The sequence below is a fragment of the Rhineura floridana genome, chromosome 3 (assembly GCF_030035675.1).
Source record: "Rhineura floridana isolate rRhiFlo1 chromosome 3, rRhiFlo1.hap2, whole genome shotgun sequence".
In the NCBI taxonomy this organism is placed as follows: Eukaryota; Metazoa; Chordata; class Lepidosauria; order Squamata; family Rhineuridae; genus Rhineura; species Rhineura floridana.
Genome location: NC_084482.1, coordinates 149456242 through 149469132, shown reverse-complemented (window position 1 = coordinate 149469132; position 12891 = coordinate 149456242). Strand labels below are relative to the sequence as shown.

The window sequence follows — 12891 nt, the reverse complement described above, 5'->3', positions numbered from 1 at the left end:
CTCCGGTACCTTGACTTTAGACTCCCAAGGACTCCTCTGTTGTACACTCTCTCAGCTCTTCAACCCAGTATTTATGCTTGTTGTAATTGCGAGCCTCTTTTCCCCTATAGATTTACGGCCTGGCTGCTGGCTGTTATCTGTTATTTACTTTACTGCAGGCATAATCTCTTTCACACAGTTGGCAGAGACTGACACAGCAGTAAATAGGGCAGGACATAAAAGATTGGCAAACCTCAAGGTATGATTACATATTGTAGTACATGTTGAGCGAGGGCTGCCTTGGCATAAACATCCACCTTGTAATGGGTAATGAATGTCTTGGGCAAAGCCCAAGCTGCAGCCGTGCAAATCTCCATTCAAGGAGCATTGACAGAAAAGGCCGCTGTGGCTGCTGCTGATCTCGTGAAATGGGCAGTAATGCTAATGGAACAGGTAAGTGCAAACTTTCAGAAGCTTACTTAATACATTCTCTTAGCCAACATGAAAGACCTGAATTGGAAACTGTTTTCCCCAATGACCATGGATGAAAATACATGAACAAGGATTCAGCCTGTCTAATGTCTCTGGTATGATAGAAGTACACTTTCAGTGCCCTCCTAAAGGCAAGGGAGTGCCAGGCCTTCTCCTGAGGATGGAATGGAATCTTACAAAAGATAGGTAGAATAATCTCTTGCTCCTAATGGAAAGCAGAGTTCACTTTAGGTAAAAAAGTCATACACAACACAACTCTGTCTGGATGAAAGACAAAGATGTTTTGCCATGGACAATGCATTGAGCTCTGAAATTCACTGGGCTGACGTAATCGCCACCAAGAATAGAACTTTAAAAGACAAAATCTGGAGAAGCACAGACTTGAGTGGTTCAAAGGACAGATACTGAAGTACAGCTAACATTTTATGAAGATTCCACAAAGGGAATCATGGACCACTGGAGGACATGACGCCATGGCCCCTTTCACGAATCACTTGACCCATGGATAAGAAGCAATCAACTGGGACAAATGTAAAGAGAGAACTGAATAAAGAGATGTCACTTGTTTGTGCAATATATTAGGTTTCAGACCCAACTGAAGACCATCCTGAAGAAACAACAGAATATGTGGTACTGAGGCTTTGAGGGGTCTTTTCTCCATATGTGAACAACAACTAACAAATGTATACCAGGTAGATGTGTAGATCCTCTTTGTGGAAGGATGACACAAAGTTAACATGGTGTCAACAGCATCCCGTGATAAGCCAGCTTTCTTCAGATAACACCACTGAATTGCCAAGCTGTCAACCTCAGCCATACTGGGTCCGGGTGACACACTGGACCTTGGGTCAGAAGATTCAACTGAACAGGAAGTATCCAATGCACTAGAGCAGTTTGGAGAATCAGGGCAATGTGGCCAAAACGGAGTTATCAATACAATTTCCACCCGTTCCTCCTGCAATTGCCTCAGAATGCAAGGAATGAGAGGCATGACGGGAAAGGCCTATAGAAGCCCTAGGGGCCAAGGAACTGGCACAGCATCCACCATATCTCTGCTCGGAGTAATGGATAATGTACAAAAAATCTGCTCACTTGATGATTGGATGGGGAGGCAAAAAGATCTATGTTGAAAGTGGATCTGGACTTTGGTGAACACTGAGGGGTGCAGCATCCACTCCCCTGACTGGACCTGCCGCCAACTGAGCTAGTCCATGGTTGACTCTGCTGAGATGTTTGGACAGAACAGACTCTGTGCGTGTCTCCACCCAGGAAAACAGTTGAGCAGCCTTGGCCTGGTAACTCCATGACTGTGTCCTCCTGCCGACTGATGTGGGCTTTCACAGGAGTATTGTCTGTGCAAAGGACAACATGGCTAATATTGAATCTCTGGACAGTGTTGGATGGTCAACCTGGCTGCCCGGAGCTCCAGCCAGTTGTTGGTGTGGTGACTTTCTGCTGTTGCCCACTAGCCTTGAATGAACTCAGAACAGCAATGTGCCCCCCAACCGAGAAGGCTGACATCTGTAGTGATTGTTGGCATCTGTAGCGATCACTGTGTACTGGGGATCCCAAAATGGAATCCCCCCTTTGCAGATTGGGCAACAATGTCCACCACTGAATGTGTCTGCTCTCAAGCAGGAAGCAGTTAGTGTGTGATGCCTGGTGTGCATGATGTTGTGCTAGTATGGGAGAAGGAGCTATTGAAGTTGCCGCATGTGATGACGGGCCTACGAAACAATTTGTATTGAGATGAACATGCCGAGAACCTTTGCTAGAAATATCAGGCCCACTGAGGATAATAACAGGAGGACTGTGTCGGCCTCCCTGATCATGGTAACACATTCCAGAATCAAGGCCACTAAAGTATCAAGATCCACCCCCCAGATGTGGAAGCCATGGTGTGGGTACGAGATGACTTTTGGGCATGCTTACTAGGAAGCCATTGGCAGACAATACTTGCAAGGTGAGATGAACATCCCTCTTGGCTGAAATGTACTGCTGGAATGAATTAGAAGGTCATCAAAATACAGGTAGAGATGGACACTGTAGATAGGCCACCAGGGTAACCATCACTTTTGTGAAGACCCGAGAGGCGGAGCACTGATTGAAAGGCATTGTCCAATACTTATAATAGTAAGTTCCATACGTGAAACAAACATACTTCCTGTACTGCAAATGAATCTGAACATGAATATGGGCTTCTTTCGTATCTATGGACATAAAATAATCCAGAGCTTGCAGGGCCTCTCTGATTGACGAAAGTGACTCCATCCTGAATTTGTGGTAATGGATAAACTGATTTAGGAATTTTAAATCTAGGACAGCCCTCCATGATTTGTCTTTTTGGGCATGACAAAAAATATGGAGTAAACTCCTAGGAATAACTCATCAGGTTTCACCTCCTCAATGGTTTGGACCAACAGAAAACGTTGGATAGCTTCCTCTATCATCTGACATTTCTGAGGGCAACTGGAGAAGGGAGAAGGAAGGACTGAAGCTCTATCTTATAACATTCCCAAATCGCCTCCAGCGAAGTAATGATTCCATGACTGGAAGAAATGCAGCAAGTACCCTCCTCCACTGGAGGGACATTGGTGTCAGTATGGACAAGACTGCTGATGTGACCTGCTGCCCTTGGGCCCTGAGGCCTGACGAGAACTTCCTGGCAGACTGTTACACCATCCCACAAAACAATTCCAGTCCCAAGGTTGTCTGCTGGACCTGAACTCTTCCTGGCAAACAGTTGGGACAAAAGGAGTAAAAAGATGAATGATACAGCACTTGATAGGGTGTGCAACAACAAAAAGACTTCTCTATTCTCTCAGAAGAGTAGCCAGAGCACGTTTCTGCTTTCCTTTTGGATCAACCTGTTCACCAAACAGTTTCCGACCCACATACAAAACAGCATTCTGTTTCCTGTCTCCTGAGTAGAGCAGAAGGAGCTGTGTCAGCTGTTTCAGAGGAGATACAAGTGAGCCAGCTCTCAGAGAGTGAGGGAACGAACAGGGAGAGCTAACAAGAGTTTGGCAGAGAAATTTGGCAGGGGAGGTCCCTAAAAGGTTTTTTCCCTTGCAGGTGTGCCACATACCAGCATACTCTCCTATTATACCCTGAAGGAGGACAAAGCACAGGACATTCTAATAAAAGTAGAAAGAAAGAAACAAAGGTCAGTAGAGACTATGGACGGAAAGACACTCCAGTGGTGGTGACCTGCAAGGTGTATGAAATGTTTCTTTTCTTGTCTGAGAACAACATGGCGTACATGTGCAATACGTGCAAGCTGGTGGCGCTGTTGGAAGAAAAAGTGTGGGGCCTGGAACAGCAGGAGGCCACACTGAAGAGTATAAGAGAAGACGAAGAGTTTTTAGAAAGCTGGAACAACAACAGCAAAAAGAAGTACAGGAAGTGGAAAAACAGCAGCATGTTGAAGCAGAAGAGGAGACTGTTGTGGAGAGTAACAACAAAGTGGAGGAAGCTCTGTGGAAAAGGGTGACATTTAGGAGCAGAAGAGCAAGAAGACATCCATCATCAGTGGAACTACAGAACTGCTTCCAGGCACTTGAGGATAAGACTAGAGGACAGTATGCAGGGGAAGAATTACAGGTGACTCCACATGTCAGCAAGCAAGAGGCTGAAGCTCAGTCAAGCAGGGGCAACGAAACTATGGCCCAAAACAACAAGAAGAGTAGAAGTTGTGGGAGACTCCCTACTGCATGGGATTGAAACCCAAATATGCTGGGAAGATCCATGGACCCGCCAGGTATGCTGCCTCCCTGGAAGACATAGAGATGTGACGGAAGGGTTGCCATCATTCATAAAGCCCACTGACACATATCCCTTTCTTCTCATCCATGTGGGAATGAATGATACTGCCAAGCAGAACTATGAAGAAATCATGTCAGACATTGATGCTCTGGGAAGGAAACTCAAGGACTTTGGGCCCCCAATAGTTTTCTCGTCCATCCTTCTGGTACTTAGAAAAGGAGTGGAAAGAGAAAGAAACCTACTCCGGGTGAATTTGGATTTGGATTCTAGGACAACGGGCTATGCTTCCTGGAAGATGGACTACTGACAAATGATGGGTTGCACCTCACAAGGACAGGGAAGAATGTGTTTGGCCACAGCTTGGAGAAATTCATCAGGAGAGCTTTAAGCTCAATCTTAAGGGGGTGGGAGACATAAACTTGGCAGTAATGACTAACAAAGGCTTGTGCACAGTAGGAGGAACTGAGGGAACAGCTCTAATGGCCTTCATAAAAATGTAGGAAGGAAACCAGGCCGTAAATCACATGGTCTTCAATGTCTAAATACTAATGCCCAGAGTATGGGAAACAAACAGGACGAACTTGAATTCTTAATATACCAAGGTAGATATGACTTGATAGGTAGAACTGAAACTTGGTGGGATGACTCCCATGATTGGAATACAGAGAATGAAGGATATAACTTGTTCAAAAAGAACGGAAGGAATAGAAAGGAAGGCCGAGCCATGCTATATGTTAAAATTATATATCCCTGCACAGAAATACAGGAAAGAAATTCCAGACTTGTGTAGGAGATAATTTTCTCCTACAGAAAGTGGAGGAAGCAACAGAGATGACTTCGTAGATGAAGTGGCAGTTATGGGGACTCTAGGGAAAAGTGACCACTATACTAGAGTTCTTGATTTTAAAGGAAGCAAAAGCTGAGAGTAGCCATACGTGTATCCTGGACTTCAGGAAAGCCGATTTTAATAAATTCAGAACAATAGTAAATAAGGTTCCATGGCAAGCCACCCTAATGGGAAAAGAAGCCAAGATGGGTGGGAGTTTCTAAAAGAGGAAATTCTAAAGGCACAATGGCAAACAATTCCTTCAAGGAAAAAAGGGGAAAGACGGCAGAAGAAGCCAATGTGGCTTCACTGCAAGCTTAGAGATGACCTAAAAACAAAAAAGGACACATACAGGAAGAGATGGAAGGACAGACCACGAAGGAAGGGTACAGACAGGTATCTGGAACTGCAGGGATGGCATCAGGAACACTAAAGCTGCAAATGAGCTGAGGTAAGCGAAAGATGCTAAAAGCAACAAAAAAACTTTCTTCAGGTACATTCATAGACAGAGAAAATAAATGGTGATACAGCTACTCAGACAGGATGGCAAAATGATAACAAATGACAAAGAAAAGGCAGAAGTGCTCAATTCCTACTTTGGCTCAGTTTCTTCTTCTGAGAAACGTGAAGTAAAAGGGGCAGGATTGCAGTTTGTGACTGATAGACAAATGGTCAAGGAATACCTAAGCACTTCGAACAAGTTCAACTCGGCAGGGCCCAAAGAACTGCACCCTAGAGTATTGAAGAAACTGGCTGAAGAATTCTCGGAGGCACTGTCTATTCTCTTTGCAAAATCATGGAGATGGGTGAAGTGCCGGATGACTGGAGGAGGGCTAATGTCTCTATCTTCAGAAAGGAGGATTCTGGGAACGACAGACCAATCAGCCTGACATTGATCCCTGGGAAAATTCTGCAACAGTTATAAAGCGGTCAGTCTGTAAGCACCTTGAAAACAATGCAGTGATTAGTAGAAGCCTACATGGATTTCTCAAGAACAAATCCTGCCAGACTAATCTTTTCTCATTTTTTGATTGGGTGTCCTCCCTGGTAGACTGTGGGAATGCTGTGGACATAATATATCGCAACTTCAACAAAGCCTTTGCCAAGGGGCCCCATGATATTTTAATTAGCAAGCTAGCTGAATGTGGGCTGGATGCAACAACTATCAGGTGGATCAGCAGCTGTTCACAGAATCGTACTCAAAGATTGCTTATCAATGTTTCCTTCTCAAACTGAGGGGGGTGATGAGTGGGGTACTGCAGGGTTTAGTCCTGGGCCCAATGCTCTTCAACATTTTTATTAATGACTTGAATGAAGAGGTGCAGGGAATGCTTATCAAATTTGCAGATGATACAAAATTGGAAGGGACAGCTAATACCTTGGAAGACAGAAACAAAATTCAAAGGGAACTTGATAGGCTGGAGCTTGTTGTTATGTGCCTTCAAGTCGACTACGACTTATGTCGACCCTATGAATCAGCGATCTCCAATCATCTGTCGTGAACCACCCTGTTCAGATCTTGTAAGTTCAGGTCTGTGGTTTCCTTTATGGAATCAATCCATCTCTTGTTTGGCCTTCCTCTTTTTCTACTCTCTTCTGTTTTTCCCAGCATTATGGTCTTTTCTAGTGAATCATGTCTTCTCATGATGTGTCCAAAGTATGATAACCTCAGCTTCATCATTTTAGCTTCTAATGGTAATGCTGGTTTAATTTGTTCTAACACCCAAATATTTGTCTTTTTCACAGTCCATGGTATGCGCAAAGCTCTCCTCCAACACCACATTTCAAATGAGTTGATTATTCTCTTATCTGTTTTCACTGTCCAACTTTCACATCCATACATAGAGATCGGGAATACCATGGTCTGAATGATCCTGACTTTGGTGTTCAGTGATACATCTTTGCATTTGAGGACCTTTTCTAGTTCTCTCACAGCTGCCCTCACCAGTCCTAGCCTTCTTCTTTCTTGACTATTGTCTCCATTTTGGTTAATGACTGTGCCAAGGTATTGATCCTTGACAAGTTCAATGTCCTCATTGTCAACTTTAAAGTTGCATAAATCTTCTGTTGTCATTGCTTTAGTCTTTTTGACATTCAGCTGTAGTCCTGCTTTTGTGCTTTCATTTTAAATCATTACTGATTTCTGCTAGTAGTATGATATCATCTGCATATCTTAAATTATTTATATTTCTCCCTCCAATTTTCACACCACCTTCATCTTGGTCCAATCCTGCTTTCCGTATGATATGTTCTGCATATAGATTAAATAAATAGGGTGATAAAATACACCCGTCTCACACCCTTTCCAATGGGGAACCAATCAGTTTCTCCATATTCTGTCCTTACGGTAGCCTCTTGTCCAGAGAATAGATTGTGCATCAGGACAATCAGATGTATATTGAATGCTTCCAGTCTGTGGGCCGTTGTTTAGTTTTCCATATTTCTTAACAAATTTTTGTCAAACTTTGGACAGATTTAGTCTCAGGAGCTTGTGGCCACTCTATTGGTATGCCATCTATTCCTGGTGATTTGTTTCTTCCAAGAATTTTAAGAGCAGCTTTCCCCTCACATTCTAAAATTTGTGGTTCTTCATCATAAGGTTCCTCCGTGAGTGAATATCATCCTGGCATCTCTTTTATAGAGTTCTTCAGTGTATTGCTTCATCTTCCTTTTATTTTATCTCAGTCAGTCAGTGTGTTCCCCTGTTGATTATTCAACATCCCTACTCGTGGTTTAAATTTCCCTTTCATTTCTCTAATCTTTTGGAATAGGGCTCTTGTCTACCCTTTTTGTTGTCCTCTTCTATTTCTATACAATAGCTATTGTAATAGTTATCTTTGTCCCTACTTACTAGTAGCTGTATTGTTGCATTTAGGGTTCTGACTGTGTTTCTATCTCCTTTTGCTTTTGGTCTCTCTTTAACCATTTTAAGAGTTTCTTCAGTCATCCATTGAGGTCTTTCTCTCTTTTGAATGAGAGGTCTTTTTGCATTCTTTCCTGATAATGTCTGACTTCACTCCATAGTTCTTCTGGTTCTCTGCCAACTAAGTTTAAAGCCTCAAACCTGTTCCTTATTTGATATTTATATGCTTCTGGGATGTTATTTAAATTGTATTTTGGCATTATGATTGCTTTGTTCTTTTTTAGCTTTACTCTGATTTTCAATACGACCACTTCATGATCTGTACTGCAGTCTGCTCCTGGTCTTGTTTTCGCAGAAAGTATGAAGCTTCTCCATCTTCTGCTACCAATTATATAATCAATTTGATTCCTATATTGACCATTTGGTGATGTCCACATGTACAGTCGTCTTTTTGGTTGCTCAAAAAATGTGTTTGCAAGAAACAAATTATTGGCTTCACAGAATTCAATAAGTCTTTCTCCTGCTTCATTTCTATCTCCTAAGCCCCATTTCCCCACAGTTCCTAGTTCTTCTCTATTCCCTACTTTTGCATTCCAGTCTCCCTTGATTATCAGCACACCTTGTTTTGGTGTGTGATCAATTTCTTCCTGTACTTCTGCGTAAAATCTCTCCAATTCCTCTTCTTCCGCATTTGCTGTTGGAGGATAGACTTGGATGATGGTTATGTTAATAGGTTTCCCGTTTAATCTCATTGCCGTCAGGAGTCTAGACCAAGAGGCTAGATTCCTAGCAGGGGTACCCAAGGCGGAATGGTCAAAGCTGAGACACCTGACTAAGATGCATCCAAACTCAGAGGAAGGCAATGGTAAAATCACCTCTGAATATGTCTTACCATGAAAACCCTATGAACCAGAGAGGCTGGAGCATTGGGCTGATAAGAACAGAATGAAATTTAACAGGGATAAGTGCAAAGTTCTACACCTAAGAAAAAGGAACCAAACACACAGTTATAAGATGGGGGATACTTGGCTCAGCAATACTACATGTGAGAAGGAACTTGGGATTGATCATAAGCTGAATATGAGTCAACAGTGTGATGTGACTGCAAAGAAGGCAAATGCTATTTTAGGCTGCATTAACAGAAGCAGAGTTTCCAAATTGTGTGAAGTATTGGTTCCCCTCTATTGGGCATTGGTTAGGCCTCATCTTGAGTACTGCATCCAGTTCTGGACACCTCACTTTAAGAAGGATGCAGACAAACTGGAACTGGTTCAGAGGAGGGAAACGAGGATGATCAGGGGACTGGAAACAAAGCCCTATGAGGAGAGACTGAAAGAACTGGGCATGTTTAGCCTGGAGAAGAGAAGACTGAGGGGAGATATGATCGCACTCTTCAAGTACATGAAAGGTTGTCACACAGAGGAGGGCCAGGATCTCTTCTCGATCATCCCAGAGTGCAGGACATGGAATAACGGGCTCAAATTGCAAGAAGCCAGATTTCAACTGAACATCAGGAAAAACCTATTAACTGTTAGAATGGTACGACAATGGAACCAATTACCTAGGGAGGTGGTGGGCTATCCAACACTGGAGGCCTTCAAGAGGCAGTTGGACAGCCACCTGTCGGGTAAGCTTTAATTTGGATTCCTGCATTGAGCAAGGGGTTGGACTCAATGGCCTTATAGGCCCCTTCCAACTCTATGATTCTATGATTCTATACAAGCTGACACGCACCCATGTATCAGCATCCAAGTGCTGGAGCCACAAGATTTGCCTAGCAACAACTTGAGCAATAAGGGAGCGAGCCGAGAACTGAACCACATGAAGTGGCATCCAACACAAAGGCCACTGCCCTGTGCAACTTGAGTAGTGTCTGCAGCACCCTAGCCAGATCTTGTGGGGGTGAAGACGACTAGTCCTTGAGCCACAGCATGGATGCCCAGGAGAAAATGGATGCTGTGCAGGTGGCCCTGATGGACAATTCTGCCACCTTGTGGTTTTTGCAAACCACAGACTAAAGATGCTAGTCAGAGGCATCTTTAAAGCGGGAGTCAACAATGAGCACAAACTGTGCCATCTACATCTGGAACCTTAAGCATGTGCATGAACGCTGGTTCCAAAGAATAAAAACAAGTGGTGAAAGTAGGTAGCTATCTACATTGGCGAGGGGCTTCCCATTCACCCTGGGAAACTGTTTTGAAGGGTGCAGGAACAGGAATATATCTAATTGAAGACTTTGGCTCTTTTATAGCAAAAGCCCCCTTAGATGGGGCAGGCGATGGATCAGCCGAAGAGGCACTGAGCTGCAATGCTGCTAAGGATCTGTACAAAAGAGGCATAAAACGCTCAGCTTGAAACAATGGATGAGAAGAAGGGGATGCATCCTCTATTTCAGAACTTGTACTCCACTTTCCTTCCTTGCACTTACGGTCCATGAAAGGGTCTGAAGGGTCCCTGACAGGGACGTGAGATGAATGCCTTCTGGTTGCAGCAAAGGGATCCGGAGATGGAATGTCCTCCTCCTGTGAGGAATGACCTACCAACTCTCTGGGGACAGATTTGTGCACTATGCATGTGGCCTGGAAGGCTTGGCAATAGGAGGATTATCAAAAGTAGTCATTGAACAAACAGGTGGTTTAGCAGGAGCCTGCTGATGTATTTGTATTTGATCAGTGGTATGCACACAGCAAACAGCAGTATCTGTGATGGGAGGCATATTCTGGACAATTTACTGTCCTGGTTGCTGGAAATTCCTCTGAGGGCGAGCTGAGACCAACAGTTCAGAGGAAATCCAAGGGTTCAGGTGTTAACTGAGAAGGCTGCATTTGGGAAAAGGAGTGTGACTGTTGTGATCTTTGAAGAGATGGGGGGAGAATATGTGAAGTTCCAGTCTCGCATGAAGGAGATCCCCCCTCCCAGTCAGCAAACCACTCAAGCTCCTCCTCAGAGGATGCAGTAGGAGAATAAAAAACAATGAGCTTTGGATGTAAATTGGCCTCCTACTCCAATAATGGCTACACCATGCACTAGGGGTCTGTAGTAGCATGGTGGTGATATTGTGGGGGTATAGTGGGACCATCTGACAAAATGCCAGCAGAGACACATATAATGGAGGATTTTGCATAGGAAGCCATGGTTCCATGACAAATAGCAACAGCAGCCACAGCACTTTAAATGGTGGCCAGAATCATATTTTGTGCAGTGACAGGGGCATTAAAAATGGTGGACACTTTGTTTTTGGCATGCAAAATGGTGGGGGTCTTCTTCTTAGCGCGCTCCACATCAGATGCGGACACACAGAAAGTTGCTTTCTTCCTGGCAAGCTCTGTGTCTGAGATGAGCTCTGCTGTTTTGTGTTTTGATTTTTCAATTGCCTTTCAAGGTGGTGAGCTTGTCTTTGCCACAACAATCCCCAGAAAAGATTGGGAAGCAAGCTGCTGTAACCGTGGCATAGTGCAGGCAGAGCCTGAAGCCACTGCCTCTGACAGCTGGCCTGTGGCAGCAGCCATTAAGCCGGGGAGACTCAACTTGTGCACATATGCTATGCTGGGGTGTGGAGGACATGACGTTAAAACAAGCCACAAAATAAAAGGTCAAAAAAAGATTCCCTAAGCACAAATACCAGCAGTGGGCTCTGATTTGGCCCCAAAATACTAACTTTTGCCCCTACCTATCCAAGCAGCAGGAGAGGAAAAGGGGGAAGACAGACTAGTGGGAAGCCAGAGAGATAAAGCGTTTTTCCCCCCCAAGCAGGTTTAAGTAGAGAGAACAGACCAGTGAGAAGGCTGAGAAAAAGGAGATACAAACTGCTACTACTGGGGATAATGCAGAAGGGTTAGGAAAGAATCAGTCACCACACACAGGGAAAAGGTATGCGGAGGCAAACATACAGTAGACCAAAAAACCGAATAAAGGCAGATATATAGAAGAGAGATGGAAAAATTGGAAAAATATTGAAGGAGCTGAAGGAAAGACAACTGCCTGACGATGAGGCAGAAAATGAACTGCAGGTCAGGTGACCGAGGCAACCTTCTCTCCTTGCAGTTTGACTGCAGTTCCTCCCTGTGGACACCTGACAGCACACTAGACCCACTTGATGGACTATCATCCAGGGAGAAAGGCAAGTGTGAATATTTCAGCAGAACTGATTTTACAAGAATTATAAAAAAGGTGAGGACTCAGCATAATTATAAGGACATTGAAACTGAAAGGGGTTCTGTTTCTGCAAGATACATAGAATGGATTACAAAGGGAAGTAATAGAACTTTATATTTGGGTGGTTTAAAACAAGACTGTATCGATCATCCAATGGTAATGGTTTGAATTTTTTTTGAGTTCTTAATGTTCATCTTTTGGTTGGATGGAAAAAGATTTTCCTTGTTAATTGACAGTTATGAACACTTTTAGCATTATGATTTTATCATTATTTATTTATGTATTTTTAATTTGGTAGTAAGAAGCTTACTAAGTAAGAAACTAAACAAACACACAGTAACAGAATAGTTAAGGCCGGACAAGAGCCACATTTGCAAATAATGTTGAACTACTAGTTTAGTACTACATGACAGAGCCTGAATGAGATATCAGGCTTACACACACTCTCCACTTCTCCTTATGTGTAGCCACAAGGAAGAGTTTGTAATAAAAAACAGCAAGGATTTCAGCAGAATATTTTGTTTGACTTCACTTGAATATTGGCTTGTCAAGCCAGTTTCATAATCTATGGTTTAAAGCAAAGGAGGAACCTCAGCCACAGGGGCAACATGTGGTCCTCCAAGTCTCTATCTGGCCCTGGGGACTTTCCAAAGACCACCTCACTTCCCCCAGGCTACACTCCTCATCAGCCCTACTCCATGTCATTCTTGAATACCTTTGTCTGCCTAGAATGCATCACTGAACTGTGATAATGTCTCTTGCTTACCTAGATGGCTGGTGTGTGAAAGTGTGTAGAAGCCTCTGGCTTTCA

General features: G+C 43.6%; 1 protein-coding gene across 20 annotated transcripts in view; it reads right to left on the bottom strand.

Annotated features, from left to right (window-relative positions):
* The window catches only part of SLMAP (sarcolemma associated protein), a 189292-nt gene that overhangs the window by 30724 nt on the left and 145677 nt on the right, over positions 1-12891 (bottom strand). The window lies entirely within an intron of this gene.